Source organism: Salmo salar, unplaced genomic scaffold (genome assembly GCF_905237065.1).
Source record: "Salmo salar unplaced genomic scaffold, Ssal_v3.1, whole genome shotgun sequence".
NCBI classification, from domain to species: Eukaryota; Metazoa; Chordata; class Actinopteri; order Salmoniformes; family Salmonidae; genus Salmo; species Salmo salar.
Window position 1 is genome coordinate 272,501 of NW_025549383.1, and position 5,000 is coordinate 277,500.

Here is a 5,000-nt window from a genome sequence, read left to right on the forward strand (position 1 = left end):
GCCTGGTTAGTACTTGGATGGGAGACCGCCTGGGAATACCAGGTGCTGTAAGCATTTTGTCCACGAGGGTGTGCTCTTGCACTATTTCATCAGCAACACTGCCTTGTAGTAAGCATTTAATGATGAATTGACTAAATGTCTGCTTTATCAGACTCACTTTGACTATATATGTTGTAGCAAGAGATTGTTTCTCGCTTACGGCCATACCAGCCTGGGTACGCCCGATCTCGTCTGATCTCGGAAGCTAAGCAGGGTCGGCCCTGGTTAGTACTTGGATGGGAGACCGCCTGGGAATACCAGGTGCTGTAAGCATTTTGTCCACGAGGGTGTGCTCTTGCACTATTTCATCAGCAACACTGCCTTGTAGTAAGCATTTAATGATGAATTGACTAAATGTCTGTTTTATCAGACTCACTTTGACTATATATGTTGTAGCAAGAGATTATTTCTCGCTTACGGCCATAACTGCCTGGGTACGCCCGATCTCGTCTGATCTCGGAAGCTAAGCAGGTTCGGGCCTGGTTAGTACTTGGATGGGAGACCGCCTGGGAATACCAGGTGCTGTAAGCATTTTGTCCACGAGGGTGTGCTCTTGCACTATTTCATCAGCAACACTGCCTTGTAGTAAGCATTTAATGATGAATTGACTAAATGTCTGTTTTATCAGACTCACTTTGACTATATATGTTGTAGCAAGAGATTGTTTCTCGCTTACGGCCATACCAGCCTGGGTACGCCCGATCTCGTCTGATCTCGGAAGCTATGCATGGTCGGCCCTGGTTAGTACTTGGATGGGAGACCGCCTGGGAATACCAGGTGCTGTAAGCATTTTGTCCACGAGGGTGTGCTCTTGCACTATTTCATCAGCAACACTGCCTTGTAGTAAGCATTTAATGATGAATTGACTAAATGCAGCTTCCTGCCTTTTTAATAGGATCAAATTTCCTTGTGTTTTCAATTAGCATCTGCCTTGTATTTATAAGACAAACAAGAATATTGTTGCTGAATGCAGCTTGTGTGTGCTTTATGCTCCTTTGCCCTGTTCAAATGATGAAAGGAAATAAAGTTTGTATTTTATCCAACTACCTGTACTAAAAAGTGATGGGAACAGTGTTTGTAATTTCTTCTACTTTTTCAGTGACACAAAGTTCAAGCTGCTTATCTAATTGGTGAAAATGCAATGTCTGTTTATCACACTCACTTTGACTATATATGTTGTAGCAAGAGATTGTTTCTCGCTTACGGCCATATCAGCCTGGGTACGCTGATCTCGGAAGCTAAGCAGGGTTGGGCCTGGTTAGTACTTGGATGGGAGACCGCCTGGGAATACCAGGTGCTGTAAGCATTTTGTCCACGAGGGTGTGCTCTTGCACTATTTCATCAGCAACACTGCCTTGTAGTAAGCATTTAATGATGAATTGACTAAATGTCTGTTTTATCAGACTCACTTTGACTATATATGTTGTAGCAAGAGATTATTTCTCGCTCACGGCCATAACTGCCTGGGTACGCCCGATCTCGTCTGATCTCGGAAGCTAAGCAGGGTCGGGCCTGGTTAGTACTTGGATGGGAGACCGCCTGGGAATACCAGGTGCTGTAAGCATTTTGTCCACGAGGGTGTGCTCTTGCACTATTTCATCAGCAACACTGCCTTGTAGTAAGCATTTAACCTGTTGGGTCTAGGGGGCAGCATTTGCACGTCTGGATAAAAAAAATGTACCCGATTTAATCTGGTTACTAATCCTACCCAGTAACTAGAATATGCATATACTTATTATATATGGATAGAAAACACTCTAAAGTTTCCAAAACTGTTTGAATGGTGTCTGTGAGTATAACAGAACTCATTTGGCAGGCAAAACCCTGAGACATTTTCTGACAGGAAGTGGATACCTGATGTGTTGTATTGACTTTAAACCTATCCCATTGAAAAACACAGGGGTTTAGGAATATTTTGGCACTTCCTATTGCTTCCACTAGATGTCACCAGCCTTTACAAAGTGTTTTGAGTCTTCTGGAGGGAGATCTGACCGAACAAGAGCCATGGAACGATGATGTCCCACTAGACACCTGGCGCGCGAGTTCATGTTGGGTACCCTCGTTCCAATACGTTATAAAAGAGTATGCATTCGTCCACCTTGAATATTATTCATGTTCTGGTTAAAAAGGCCCTAATGATTTATGCTATACAACGTTTGACATGTTTGAACGAACGGAAATATATTTTTTCCCCTCGTTCATGACGAGAAGTCCGGCTGGCTTACATCATGTGCTAACGAGACGGAGATTTTTGGACATAAATGATGAGCTTTTTTGAACAAAACTACATTCGTTATGGACCTGTGATACCTGGAAGTGACATCTGATGAAGAGAATCAAAGGTAATGGATTATTTACATAGTATTTTCGATTTTAGATCTCCCCAACATGACGTCTAGTCTGTATCGCAACGCCGTATTTTTCTGGGCGCAGTGCTCAGATTATTGCAAAGTGTGATTTCCCAGTAAGGTTATTTTTAAATCTGGCAAGTTGATTGCGTTCAAGAGATGTAAATCTATAATTCTTTAAATGACAATATAATATTTTACCAATGTTTTCTAATTTTAATTATTTAATTTGTTACACTGACTTGACTGCCGGTTATTGGAGGGAAACGATTTCCTCAACATCAATGCCATAGTAAAACGCTGTTTTTGGATATAAATATAAACTTGATAGAACTAAAAATGCATGCATTGTCTAACATAATGTCCTAGGAGTGTCATCTGATGGAGATTGTAAAAGGTTAGTGCATCATTTTAGCTGGTTTTATGGTTTTGGTGACCCTGTCTTTGACTTGACAAAACATTACACACAACTCTTGTAAATGTACTGTCCTAACACACTCTAAATCTATGCTTTCGCCGTAAAACCTTTTTGAAATCGTAAAACGTGGTTAGATTAAGGAGATGTTTATCTTTGAAATGGTGTAAAATAGTTGTATTTTTGAAAAATTTGAATTTTGACATTTATTTGGATTCAAATTTGCCGCTCTTGAAATGCACCTGCTGTTGATGGAGTGCACCACGGGTGGCACGCTAGCGTCCCACCTAGCCCCAAGAGGTTAATGATGAATTGACTAAATGTCTGTTTTATCAGACTCACTTTGACTATATATGTTGTAGCAAGAGATTGTTTCTCGCTTACGGTCATACCAGCCTGGGTACGCCCGATCTCGTCTGATCTCGGAAGCTATGCATGGTCGGCCCTGGTTAGTACTTGGATGGGAGACCGCCTGGGAATACCAGGTGCTGTAAGCATTTTGTCCACGAGGGTGTGCTCTTGCACTATTTCATCAGCAACACTGCCTTGTAGTAAGCATTTAATGATGAATTGACTAAATGCAGCTTCCTGCCTTTTTAATAGGATCAAATTTCCTTGTGTTTTCAATTAGCATCTGCCTTGTATTTATAAAACAAACAAGAATATTGTTGCTGAATGCAGCTTGTGTGTGCTTTATGCTCCTTTGCCCTGTTCAAATGATGAAAGGAAATAAAGTTTGTATTTTATCCAACTACCTGTACTAAAAAGTGATGGGAACAGTGTTTGTAATTTCTTCTACTTTTTCAGTGACACAAAGTTCAAGCTGCTTATCTAATTGGTGAAAATGCAATGTCTGTTTATCACACTCACTTTGACTATATATGTTGTAGCAAGAGATTGTTTCTCGCTTACGGCCATATCAGCCTGGAGTACGCCTGATCTCGGAAGCTAAGCAGGGTCGGGCCTGGTTAGTACTTGGATGGGAGACCGCCTGGGAATACCAGGTGCTGTAAGCATTTTGTCCACGAGGGTGTGCTCTTGCACTATTTCATCAGCAACACTGCCTTGTAGTAAGCATTTAATGATGAATTGACTAAATGTCTGTTTTATCAGACTCACTTTGACTATATATGTTGTAGCAAGAGATCGTTTCTCGCTTACGGCCATATCAGCCTGGGTACCCCCGATCTCGTCTGATCTCGGAAGCTAAGCAGGGTCGGGCATGGTTAGTACTTGGATGGGAGACAGCCTGGGAATACCAGGTGCTTTAAGCATTTTGTCCACGAGGGTGTGCTCTTGCACTATTTCATCAGCAACACTGCCTTGTAGTAAGCATTTAATGATGAATTGACTAAATGTCTGTTTTATCAGACTCACTTTGACTATATATGTTGTAGCAAGAGATTATTTCTCACTTACGGCCATATCAGCCTGGGTACGCCCGATCTCGTCTGATCTCGGAAGCTAAGCAGGGTCGGGCCTGGTTAGTACTTGGATGGGAGACCGCCTGGGAATACCAGGTGCTGTAAGCATTTTGTCCACGAGGGTGTGCTCTTGCACTATTTCATCAGCAACACTGCCTTGTAGTAAGCATTTAATGATGAATTGACTAAATGTCTGTTTTATCAGACTCACTTTGACTATATATGTTGTAGCAAGAGATTGTTTCTCGCTCACGGCCATACCAGCCTGGGTACGCCCGATCTCGTCTGATCTCGGAAGCTAAGCAGGGTCGGGCCTGGTTAGTACTTGGATGGGAGACCGCCTGGGAATACCAGGTGCTGTAAGCATTTTGTCCACGAGGGTGTGCTCTTGCACTATTTCATCAGCAACACTGCCTTGTAGTAAGCATTTAATGATGAATTGACTAAATGCAGCTTCCTGCCTTTTTAATAGGATCAAATTTCCTTGTGTTTTCAATTAGCATCTGCCTTGTATTTATAAGACAAACAAGAATATTTTTGCTGAATGCAGCTTGTGTGTGCTTTATGCTCCTTTGCCCTGTTCAAATGATGAAAGGAAATAAAGTTTGTATTTTATCCAACTACCTGTGCTAAAAAGTGATGGGAACAGTGTTTGTAATTTCTTCTACTTTTTCAGTGACACAAAGTTAAAGCTGCTTATCTAATTGGTGAAAATGCAATGTCTGTTTATCACACTCACTTTGACTATATATGTTGTAGCAAGAGATTGTTTCT

The 5,000-nt window shown here is 41.7% G+C and overlaps 5 non-coding genes and 6 pseudogenes across 5 annotated transcripts; all 11 read left to right on the forward strand.

The window, feature by feature from the left end:
* The window catches only part of LOC123737492 (uncharacterized), a 109-nt pseudogene extending 55 nt beyond the window's left edge, over nucleotides 1-54 (forward strand).
* Nucleotides 55-193: 139 nt separating this feature from the next.
* LOC123737889 (5S ribosomal RNA) lies at nucleotides 194-312 on the forward strand. The gene has a single exon (XR_006767187.1). It is a non-coding gene; the product is annotated as a 5S ribosomal RNA (ribosomal RNA).
* A 139-nt stretch (nucleotides 313-451) lies between these two features.
* On the forward strand, nucleotides 452-570 carry LOC123737758 (5S ribosomal RNA). The gene has a single exon (XR_006767056.1). It is a non-coding gene; the product is annotated as a 5S ribosomal RNA (ribosomal RNA).
* A 139-nt stretch (nucleotides 571-709) lies between these two features.
* Nucleotides 710-828, forward strand: LOC123737353 (uncharacterized; annotated as a pseudogene).
* A 409-nt stretch (nucleotides 829-1,237) lies between these two features.
* LOC123737552 (uncharacterized) lies at nucleotides 1,238-1,345 on the forward strand (annotated as a pseudogene).
* Nucleotides 1,346-1,484: 139 nt separating this feature from the next.
* Nucleotides 1,485-1,603, forward strand: LOC123737255 (5S ribosomal RNA). The gene has a single exon (XR_006766793.1). It is a non-coding gene; the product is annotated as a 5S ribosomal RNA (ribosomal RNA).
* Nucleotides 1,604-3,180: 1,577 nt separating this feature from the next.
* Nucleotides 3,181-3,299, forward strand: LOC123737368 (uncharacterized; annotated as a pseudogene).
* A 409-nt stretch (nucleotides 3,300-3,708) lies between these two features.
* LOC123737536 (uncharacterized) lies at nucleotides 3,709-3,818 on the forward strand (annotated as a pseudogene).
* Nucleotides 3,819-3,957: 139 nt separating this feature from the next.
* Nucleotides 3,958-4,076, forward strand: LOC123737491 (uncharacterized; annotated as a pseudogene).
* Nucleotides 4,077-4,215: 139 nt separating this feature from the next.
* On the forward strand, nucleotides 4,216-4,334 carry LOC123737972 (5S ribosomal RNA). The gene has a single exon (XR_006767268.1). It is a non-coding gene; the product is annotated as a 5S ribosomal RNA (ribosomal RNA).
* Nucleotides 4,335-4,473: 139 nt separating this feature from the next.
* LOC123737798 (5S ribosomal RNA) lies at nucleotides 4,474-4,592 on the forward strand. Its single transcript, XR_006767096.1, has one exon. It is a non-coding gene; the product is annotated as a 5S ribosomal RNA (ribosomal RNA).
* Nucleotides 4,593-5,000: the final 408 nt, after the last annotated feature.